At 63.5% G+C, this 10,419-nt stretch overlaps 1 protein-coding gene across 1 annotated transcript in view; it reads left to right on the forward strand.

Annotated features, from left to right (window-relative positions):
- Window positions 1–10,419, forward strand: part of HSPA12A (heat shock protein family A (Hsp70) member 12A) — a 160,933-nt gene that overhangs the window by 148,499 nt on the left and 2,015 nt on the right.

The following is a 10,419-nucleotide window of genomic DNA, read 5'->3' on the forward strand; positions in this document are numbered from 1 at the left end:
GAGGAGTCTGGAGGGAGGAGGAGGACAGAGGAGTCTGGAGGGAGGAGGAGGACAGAGGAGTCTGGAGGGAGGAGGAGGACAGAGGAGTCTGGAGGGAGGAGGAGGAGGAGGACAGAGGAGTCTGGAGGGAGGAGGAGGACAGAGGAGTCTGGAGGGAGGAGGAGGAGGAGGAGGAGGACAGAGGAGTCTGGAGGGAGGAGGAGGAGGAGGAGGAGGAGGACAGAGGAGTCTGGAGGGAGGAGGAGGACAGAGGAGTCTGGAGGGAGGAGGAGGACAGAGGAGTCTGGAGGGAGGAGGAGGACAGGAGTCTGGAGGGAGGAGGAGGACAGAGGAGTCTGGAGGGAGGAGGAGGAGGAGGACAGAGGAGTCTGAGGGAGGAGGAGGAGGAGGACAGAGGAGTCTGGAGGGAGGAGGAGGACAGAGGAGTCTGGAGGGAGGAGGAGGACAGAGGAGTCTGGAGGGAGGAGGAGGACAGAGGAGTCTGGAGGGAGGAGGAGGACAGAGGAGTCTGGAGGGAGGAGGAGGACAGAGGAGTCTGGAGGGAGGAGGACAGAGGAGTCTGGAGGGAGGAGGAGGAGGACAGAGGAGTCTGGAGGGAGGAGGAGGACAGAGGAGTCTGGAGGGAGGAGGACAGAGGAGTCTGGAGGGAGGAGGAGGAGGACAGAGGAGTCTGGAGGGAGGAGGAGGAGGACAGAGGAGGAGGACAGAGGAGTCTGGAGGGAGGAGGAGGACAGAGGAGTCTGGAGGGAGGAGGAGGAGGAGGACAGAGGAGTCTGGAGGGAGGAGGACAGAGGAGTCTGGAGGGAGGAGGAGGAGGAGGAGGACAGAGGAGTCTGGAGGGAGGAGGAGGAGGACAGAGGAGTCTGGAGGGAGGAGGAGGACAGAGGAGTCTGGAGGGAGGAGGAGGACAGAGGAGTCTGGAGGGAGGAGGAGGACAGAGGAGTCTGGAGGGAGGAGGAGGAGGAGGACAGAGGAGGAGGAGGACAGAGGAGTCTGGAGGGAGGAGAAGGAGGAGGACAGGAGTCTGGAGGGAGGAGGAGGAGGAGGACAGAGGAGTCTGGAGGGAGGAGGAGGACAGAGGAGTCTGGAGGGAGGAGGAGGAGGACAGAGGAGTCTGGAGGGAGGAGGAGGAGGACAGAGGAGTCTGGAGGGAGGAGGAGGAGGACAGAGGAGTCTGGAGGGAGGAGGAGGAGGACAGAGGAGTCTGGAGGGAGGAGGAGGAGGAGGACAGAGGAGTCTGGAGGGAGGAGGAGGAGGACAGAGGAGTCTGGAGGGAGGAGGAGGAGGAGGACAGAGGAGTCTGGAGGGAGGAGGAGGACAGAGGAGTCTGGAGGGAGGAGGAGGACAGAGGAGTCTGGAGGGAGGAGGAGGACAGAGGAGTCTGGAGGGAGGAGGAGGACAGAGGAGTCTGGAGGGAGGAGGAGGACAGAGGAGTCTGGAGGGAGGAGGAGGACAGAGGAGTCTGGAGGGAGGAGGAGGACAGAGGAGTCTGGAGGGAGGAGGAGGACAGAGGAGTCTGGAGGGAGGAGGAGGAGGAGGACAGAGGAGTCTGGAGGGAGGAGGAGGGGGACAGAGGAGTCTGGAGGGAGGAGGAGGAGGGGACAGAGGAGTCTGGAGGGAGGAGGGGGACAGGAGTCTGGAGGGAGGAGGAGGAGGGGGACAGAGGAGGGAGGAGGAGGGGGACAGAGGAGGGAGGAGGAGGGGGACAGAGGAGGGAGGAGGAGGAGGACAGAGGAGGGAGGAGGAGGAGGACAGAGGAGGGAGGAGGAGGAGGACAGAGGAGTCTGGAGGGAGGAGGAGGAGGACAGAGGAGTCTGGAGGGAGGAGGAGGAGGACAGAGGAGTCTGGAGGGAGGAGGAGGAGGACAGAGGAGTCTGGAGGGAGGAGGAGGAGGACAGAGGAGTCTGGAGGGAGGAGGAGGACAGAGGAGTCTGGAGGGAGGAGGAGGACAGAGGAGTCTGGAGGGAGGAGGAGGACAGAGGAGTCTGGAGGGAGGAGGAGGAGGAGGACAGAGGAGTCTGGAGGGAGGAGGAGGACAGAGGAGTCTGGAGGGAGGAGGAGGAGGACAGAGGAGTCTGGAGGGAGGAGGAGGAGGAGGACAGAGGAGTCTGGAGGGAGGAGGGGGAGGAAGGACAGAGGAGTCTGGGAGGAGGAGGAGGAGGAGGACAGAGGAGTCTGGAGGGAGGAGGAGGAGGAGGACAGAGGAGTCTGGAGGGAGGAGGAGGACAGAGGAGTCTGGAGGGAGGAGGAGGAGGACAGAGGAGTCTGGAGGGAGGAGGAGGAGGACAGAGGAGTCTGGAGGGAGGAGGAGGACAGAGGAGTCTGGAGGGAGGAGGAGGAGGACAGAGGAGTCTGGAGGGAGGAGGAGGACAGAGGAGTCTGGAGGGAGGAGGAGGAGGACAGAGGAGGAGGAGGACAGAGGAGTCTGGAGGGAGGAGGAGGACAGAGGAGTCTGGAGGGAGGAGGAGGAGGACAGAGGAGTCTGGAGGGAGGAGGAGGAGGGGGACAGAGGAGGGGAGGAGGAGGAGGACAGAGGAGGAGGAGGACAGAGGAGTCTGGAGGGAGGAGGAGGACAGAGGAGTCTGGAGGGAGGAGGAGGAGGACAGAGGAGTCTGGAGGGAGGAGGAGGAGGGGGACAGAGGAGGGAGGAGGAGGGGGACAGAGGAGGGAGGGAGGAGGAGGACAGAGGAGGGAGGAGGAGGGGGACAGAGGAGGGAGGAGGAGGGGGACAGAGGAGGGAGGAGGAGGAGGACAGAGGAGGGAGGAGGAGGAGGACAGAGGAGTCTGGGGAGGGAGGAGGAGGACAGAGGAGTCTGGAGGGAGGAGGAGGAGGACAGAGGAGTCTGGAGGGAGGAGGAGGAGGACAGAGGAGTCTGGAGGGAGGAGGAGGACAGAGGAGTCTGGAGGGAGGAGGAGGACAGAGGAGTCTGGAGGGAGGAGGAGGAGGAGGACAGAGGAGTCTGGAGGGAGGAGGAGGACAGAGGAGTCTGGAGGGAGGAGGAGGAGGACAGAGGAGTCTGGAGGGAGGAGGAGGAGGAGGACAGAGGAGTCTGGAGGGAGGAGGAGGAGGACAGAGGAGTCTGGAGGGAGGAGGAGGAGGACAGAGGAGTCTGGAGGGAGGAGGAGGACAGAGGAGTCTGGAGGGAGGAGGAGGAGGACAGAGGAGTCTGGAGGGAGGAGGAGGACAGAGGAGTCTGGAGGGAGGAGGAGGAGGAGGACAGAGGAGTCTGGAGGGAGGAGGAGGACAGAGGAGTCTGGAGGGAGGAGGAGGAGGAGGACAGGAGGAGGAGGAGGACAGAGGAGTCTGGAGGGAGGAGGAGGACAGAGGAGTCTGGAGGGAGGAGGAGGAGGACAGAGGAGTCTGGAGGGAGGAGGAGGAGGAACAGAGGAGTCTGGAGGGAGGAGGAGGAGGACAGAGGAGTCTGGAGGGAGGAGGAGGACAGAGGAGTCTGGAGGGAGGAGGAGGAGGACAGAGGAGGAGGGAGGAGGAGGAGGACGAGGAGGGAGGGAGGAGGAGGAGAGGAGGACAGAGGAGTCTGGGGGGGAGGAGGAGAGGAAGAGGGAGGAGGAGGAGGACAGAGGAGTCTGGAGGGAGGAGGAGGACAGAGGAGTCTGGAGGGAGGAGGAGGAGGAGGACAGAGGAGTCTGGAGGGAGGAGGAGGAGGACAGAGGAGTCTGGAGGGAGGAGGAGGAGGACAGAGGAGTCTGGAGGGAGGAGGACAGAGGAGTCTGGAGGGAGGAGGAGGAGGACAGAGGAGTCTGGAGGGAGGAGGGGGGACAGAGGAGTCTGGAGGGAGGAGGACAGAGGAGTCTGGAGGGAGGAGGAGGAGGAGGACAGAGGAGTCTGGAGGGAGGAGGAGGACAGAGGAGTCTGGAGGGAGGAGGAGGAGGAGGACAGAGGAGTCTGGAGGGAGGAGGAGGACAGAGGAGTCTGGAGGGAGGAGGAGGACAGAGGAGTCTGGAGGGAGGAGGAGGACAGAGGAGTCTGGAGGGAGGAGGAGGAGGACAGAGGAGTCTGGAGGGAGGAGGAGGACAGAGGAGTCTGGAGGGAGGAGGAGGACAGAGGAGGAGGAGGAGGAGGAGGACAGAGGAGGAGGGAGGACAGAGGAGGAGGAGGAGGAGGACAGAGGAGTCTGGAGGGAGGAGGAGGACAGAGGAGTCTGGAGGGAGGAGGAGGAGGACAGAGGAGTCTGGAGGGAGGAGGAGGACAGAGGAGTCTGGAGGGAGGAGGAGGACAGAGGAGTCTGGAGGGAGGAGGAGGACAGAGGAGTCTGGAGGGAGGAGGAGGACGGCGCTGGAGGAGGAGGAGGAGGACAGAGGAGTCTGGAGGGAGGAGGAGGACAGAGGAGTCTGGAGGGAGGAGGAGGACAGAGGAGTCTGGGAGGGAGGAGGAGGACAGAGGAGTCTGGAGGGAGGAGGAGGAGGACAGAGGAGTCTGGAGGGAGGAGGAGGACAGAGGAGTCTGGAGGGAGGAGGAGGACAGAGGAGTCTGGAGGGAGGAGGAGGACAGAGGAGTCTGGAGGGAGGAGGAGGACAGAGGAGTCTGGAGGGAGGAGGAGGAGGACAGAGGAGTCTGGAGGAGGAGGAGGAGGACAGAGGAGTCTGGAGGGAGGAGGAGGAGGACAGAGGAGTCTGGAGGGAGGAGGAGGAGGATTACAGAGGAGTCTGGAGGGAGGAGGAGGAGGACAGAGGAGTCTGGAGGGAGGAGGACAGAGGAGTCTGGAGGGAGGAGGAGGAGGAGGACAGAGGAGTCTGGAGGGAGGAGGAGGACAGAGGAGTCTGGAGGGAGGAGGAGGAGGACAGAGGAGTCTGGAGGGAGGAGGAGGAGGGACAGAGGAGTCTGGAGGGAGGAGGAGGAGGAGGAGGACAGAGGAGTCTGGAGGGAGGAGGAGGAGGACAGAGGAGTCTGGAGGGAGGAGGAGGACAGAGGAGTCTGGAGGGAGGAGGAGGACAGAGGAGTCTGGAGGGAGGAGGAGGGACAGAGGAGTCTGGAGGGAGGAGGAGGACAGAGGAGTCTGGAGGGAGGAGGAGGACAGAGGAGTCTGGAGGGAGGAGGAGGAGGACAGAGGAGTCTGGAGGAGGAGGAGGACAGAGGAGTCTGGAGGGAGGAGGAGGAGGACAGAGGAGTCTGGAGGGAGGAGGAGGAGGACAGAGGAGTCTGGAGGGAGGAGGAGGAGGAGGACAGAGGAGTCTGGAGGGAGGAGGACAGAGGAGTCTGGAGGGAGGAGGACAGAGGAGTCTGGAGGGAGGAGGAGGACAGAGGAGGAGGACAGAGGAGTCTGGAGGGAGGAGGAGGAGGACAGAGGAGTCTGGAGGGAGGAGGACAGAGGAGTCTGGAGGGAGGAGGACAGAGGAGTCTGGAGGGAGGGAGGACAGAGGAGTCTGGAGGGAGGAGGAGGACAGAGGAGGAGGACAGAGGAGTCTGGAGGGGAGGAGGAGGAGGACAGAGGAGTCTGGAGGGAGGAGGAGGACAGAGGAGTCTGGAGGGAGGAGGAGGACAGAGGAGTCTGGAGGGAGGAGGAGGAGGACAGAGGAGTCTGGAGGGAGGAGGAGGAGGAGGACAGAGGAGTCTGGAGGGAGGAGGAGGAGGAGGACAGAGGAGTCTGGAGGGAGGAGGACAGAGGAGTCTGGAGGGAGGAGGAGGAGGACAGAGGAAGGGGAGGAGGAGGACAGAGGAGTCTGGAGGAGGAGGAGGACAGAGGAGTCTGGAGGGAGGAGGAGGAGGAGGACAGAGGAGTCTGGAGGGAGGAGGAGGAGGACAGAGGAGTCTGGAGGGAGGAGGACAGAGGAGTCTGGAGGGAGGAGGAGGAGGAGGACAGAGGAGTCTGGAGGGAGGAGGAGGACAGAGGAGTCTGGAGGGAGGAGGAGGACAGAGGAGTCTGGAGGGAGGAGGAGGACAGAGGAGTCTGGAGGGAGGGAGGAGGAGGAGGACAGAGGAGGAGGAGGACAGAGGAGTCTGGAGGGAGGAGGAGGGAGGACAGAGGAGTCTGGAGGGAGGAGGAGGAGGAGGACAGAGGAGTCTGGAGGGAGGAGGAGGACAGAGGAGTCTGGAGGGAGGAGGAGGACAGAGGAGGAGGAGGACAGAGGAGTCTGGAGGGAGGAGGAGGAGGAGGACAGAGGAGTCTGGAGGGAGGAGGAGGACAGAGGAGTCTGGAGGGAGGAGGAGGACAGAGGAGTCTGGAGGGAGGAGGAGGACAGAGGAGTCTGGAGGGAGGAGGAGGAGGACAGAGGAGTCTGGAGGGGAGGAGGAGGACAGAGGAGTCTGGAGGGAGGAGGAGGAGGAACAGAGGAGTCTGGAGGGAGGAGGAGGAGGAGGACAGAGGAGTCTGGAGGGAGGAGGAGGAGGAGGACAGAGGAGTCTGGAGGGAGGAGGAGGACAGAGAAGTCTGGAGGGAGGAGGAGGAGGAGGACAGAGGAGTCTGGAGGGAGGGAGGACAGAGGAGTCTGGAGGGAGGAGGAGGAGGAGGACAGGAGTCTGGAGGGAGGAGGAGGAGGAGGACAGAGGAGTCTGGAGGGAGGAGGAGGACAGAGGAGTCTGGAGGGAGGAGGAGGACAGAGGAGTCTGGAGGGAGGAGGAGGAGGAGGAGGACAGAGGAGTCTGGAGGGAGGAGGAGGAGGACAGAGGAGTCTGGAGGGAGGAGGAGGAGGAGGACAGAGGAGTCTGGAGGGAGGAGGAGGAGGAGGACAGAGGAGTCTGGAGGGAGGAGGACAGAGGAGTCTGGAGGGAGGAGGAGGAGGACAGAGGAGCGGGGAGGAGGAGGAGGACAGAGGAGTCTGGAGGAGGAGGAGGACAGAGGAGTCTGGAGGGAGGAGGAGGAGGAGGACAGAGGAGTCTGGAGGGAGGAGGAGGAGGAGGACAGAGGAGTCTGGGGGAGGAGGAGGACAGAGGAGTCTGGAGGGAGGAGGAGGAGGAGGACAGAGGAGTCTGGAGGGAGGAGGAGGACAGAGGAGTCTGGAGGGAGGAGGAGGACAGAGGAGTCTGGAGGGAGGAGGAGGACAGAGGAGTCTGGAGGGAGGAGGAGGAGGAGGACAGAGGAGGAGGAGGACAGAGGAGTCTGGAGGGAGGAGGAGGAGGAGGACAGAGGAGTCTGGAGGGAGGAGGAGGAGGAGGACAGAGGAGTCTGGAGGGAGGAGGAGGACAGAGGAGTCTGGAGGGAGGAGGAGGACAGAGGAGGGAGGAGGACAGAGGAGTCTGGAGGGAGGAGGAGGAGGAGGACAGAGGAGTCTGGAGGGAGGAGGAGGACAGAGGAGTCTGGAGGGAGGAGGAGGACAGAGGAGTCTGGAGGGAGGAGGAGGACAGAGGAGTCTGGAGGAGGAGGAGGAGGACAGAGGAGTCTGGAGGGAGGAGGAGGAGGAGGACAGAGGAGTCTGGAGGGAGGAGGAGGAGGAGGACAGAGGAGTCTGGAGGGAGGAGGAGGAGGACAGAGGAGTCTGGAGGGAGGAGGAGGAGGAGGACAGAGGAGTCTGGAGGGAGGAGGAGGAGGAGGACAGAGGAGTCTGGAGGGAGGAGGAGGACAGAGAAGTCTGGAGGGAGGAGGAGGAGGAGGACAGAGGAGTCTGGAGGAGGACAGAGGAGTCTGGAGGGAGGGGGAGGAGGAGGACAGGAGTCTGGAGGGAGGAGGAGGAGGAGGACAGAGGAGTCTGGAGGGAGGAGGAGGACAGAGGAGTCTGGAGGGAGGAGGAGGACAGAGGAGTCTGGAGGGAGGAGGAGGAGGAGGACAGAGGAGTCTGGAGGGAGGAGGAGGAGGACAGAGGAGTCTGGAGGGAGGAGGAGGACAGAGGAGTCTGGAGGGAGGAGGAGGAGGACCGAGGAGTCTGGAGGGAGGAGGAGGAGGAGGACCGAGGAGTCTGGAGGGAGGAGGAGGAGGAGGACAGAGGAGTCTGGAGGGAGGAGGAGGAGGAGGACAGAGGAGTCTGGAGGGAGGAGGAGGACAGAGGAGTCTGGAGGGAGGAGGAGGAGGAGGACAGAGGAGTCTGGAGGGAGGAGGAGGACAGAGGAGTCTGGAGGGAGGGAGGACAGAGGAGTCTGGAGGGAGGAGGAGGACAGGAGTCTGGAGGGAGGGGAGGACAGAGGAGTCTGGAGGGAGGAGGAGGAGGACAGAGGAGTCTGGAGGGAGGAGGACAGAGGAGTCTGGAGGGAGGAGGACAGAGGAGTCTGGAGGGAGGAGGAGGAGGAGGACAGAGGAGTCTGGAGGGAGGAGGAGGAGGACAGAGGAGTCTGGAGGGAGGAGGAGGAGGACAGAGGAGTCTGGAGGGAGGAGGAGGAGGAGGACGACAGAGGAGTCTGGAGGGAGGAGGAGGAGGACAGAGGAGTCTGGAGGGAGGAGGAGGACAGAGGAGTCTGGAGGGAGGAGGAGGAGGACAGAGGAGTCTGGAGGGAGGAGGAGGACAGAGGAGTCTGGAGGGAGGAGGAGGAGGACAGAGGAGTCTGGAGGGAGGAGGAGGAGGACAGAGGGAGTCTGGAGGGAGGAGGAGGAGGAGGACAGAGGAGTCTGGAGGGAGGAGGACAGAGGAGTCTGGAGGGAGGAGGACAGAGGAGTCTGGAGGGAGGAGGAGGGAGGAGGAGGACAGAGGAGTCTGGAGGGAGGAGGAGGAGGACAGAGGAGTCTGGAGGGAGGAGGACAGAGGAGTCTGGAGGGAGGAGGACAGAGGAGTCTGGAGGAGGAGGACAGAGGAGTCTGGAGGGAGGAGGAGGAAGGAGGAGGACAGAGGAGTCTGGAGGGAGGAGGAGGAGGACAGAGGAGTCTGGAGGGAGGAGGAGGACAGAGGAGTCTGGAGGGAGGAGGAGGACAGAGGAGTCTGGAGGGAGGAGGAGGAGGACAGAGGAGTCTGGAGGGAGGAGGAGGAGGAGGACAGAGGAGTCTGGAGGGAGGAGGAGGAGGAGGACAGAGGAGTCTGGAGGGAGGAGGACAGAGGAGTCTGGAGGGAGGAGGAGGAGGACAGAGGAGGAGGAGGAGGACAGAGGAGTCTGGAGGAGGAGGAGGACAGAGGAGTCTGGAGGGAGGAGGAGGGAGGACAGAGGATCTGGAGGAGGACAGAGGAGTCTGGAGGGAGGAGGAGGAGGAGGACAGAGGAGTCTGGAGGGAGGAGGAGGACAGAGGAGTCTGGAGGGAGGAGGAGGACAGAGGAGTCTGGAGGGAGGAGGAGGACAGAGGAGTCTGGAGGGAGGAGGAGGAGGAGGACAGAGGAGGAGGAGGACAGAGGAGTCTGGAGGGAGGAGGAGGAGGAGGACAGGAGTCTGGAGGGAGGAGGAGGAGGAGGACAGAGGAGTCTGGAGGGAGGAGGAGGACAGAGGAGTCTGGAGGGAGGAGGAGGACAGAGGAGGAGGAGGACAGAGGAGTCTGGAGGGAGGAGGAGGAGGAGGACAGAGGAGTCTGGAGGGAGGAGGAGGACAGAGGAGTCTGGAGGGAGGAGGAGGACAGAGGAGTCTGGAGGGAGGAGGAGGACAGAGGAGTCTGGAGGGAGGAGGAGGAGGACAGAGGAGTCTGGAGGGAGGAGGAGGACAGAGGAGTCTGGAGGGAGGAGGAGGAGGACAGAGGAGTCTGGAGGGAGGAGGAGGAGGAGGACAGAGGAGTCTGGAGGGAGGAGGAGGAGGAGGACAGAGGAGTCTGGAGGGAGGAGGAGGAGGAGGACAGAGGAGTCTGGAGGGAGGAGGAGGAGGAGGACAGAGGAGTCTGGAGGGAGGAGGAGGAGGAGGACAGAGGAGTCTGGAGGGAGGAGGAGGAGGAGGACAGAGGAGTCTGGAGGGAGGAGGAGGACAGAGAAGTCTGGAGGGAGGAGGAGGAGGAGGACAGAGGAGTCTGGAGGGAGGAGGACAGAGGAGTCTGGAGGGAGGAGGAGGAGGAGGACAGGAGTCTGGAGGGAGGAGGAGGAGGAGGCATGTGACAGAGGAGTCTGGAGGGAGGAGGAGGACAGAGGAGTCTGGAGGGAGGAGGAGGACAGAGGAGTCTGGAGGGAGGAGGAGGAGGAGGAGGACAGAGGAGTCTGGAGGGAGGAGGAGGAGGACAGAGGAGTCTGGAGGAGGAGGAGGAGGAGGACAGAGGAGTCTGGAGGGAGGAGGAGGAGGAGGACCGAGGAGTCTGGAGGGGAGGAGGAGGAGGAGGACAGAGGAGTCTGGAGGGAGGAGGGGGGAGGACAGAGGAGTCTGGAGGGAGGAGGAGGAGGAGGACAGAGAAGTCTGGAGGGAGGAGGAGGACAGAGGAGTCTGGAGGGAGGAGGACAGAGGAGTCTGGAGGGAGGAGGGGGACAGGAGTCTGGAGGGAGGAGGAGGAGGGGGACAGAGGAGTCTGGAGGGAGGAGGAGGAGGACAGAGGAGTCTGGAGGGAGGAGGACAGAGGAGTCTGGAGGGAGGAGGACAGAGGAGTCTGGAGGGAGGAGGAGGAGGAGGACAGAGGAGTCTGGAGGGAGGAGGAGGAGGAC

The sequence above is a fragment of the Phyllobates terribilis genome, unplaced genomic scaffold, assembly GCF_046119375.1.
Source record: "Phyllobates terribilis strain yellow unplaced genomic scaffold, ASM4611937v1 Scaffold_5__5_contigs__length_657084704, whole genome shotgun sequence".
In the NCBI taxonomy this organism is placed as follows: Eukaryota; Metazoa; Chordata; class Amphibia; order Anura; family Dendrobatidae; genus Phyllobates; species Phyllobates terribilis.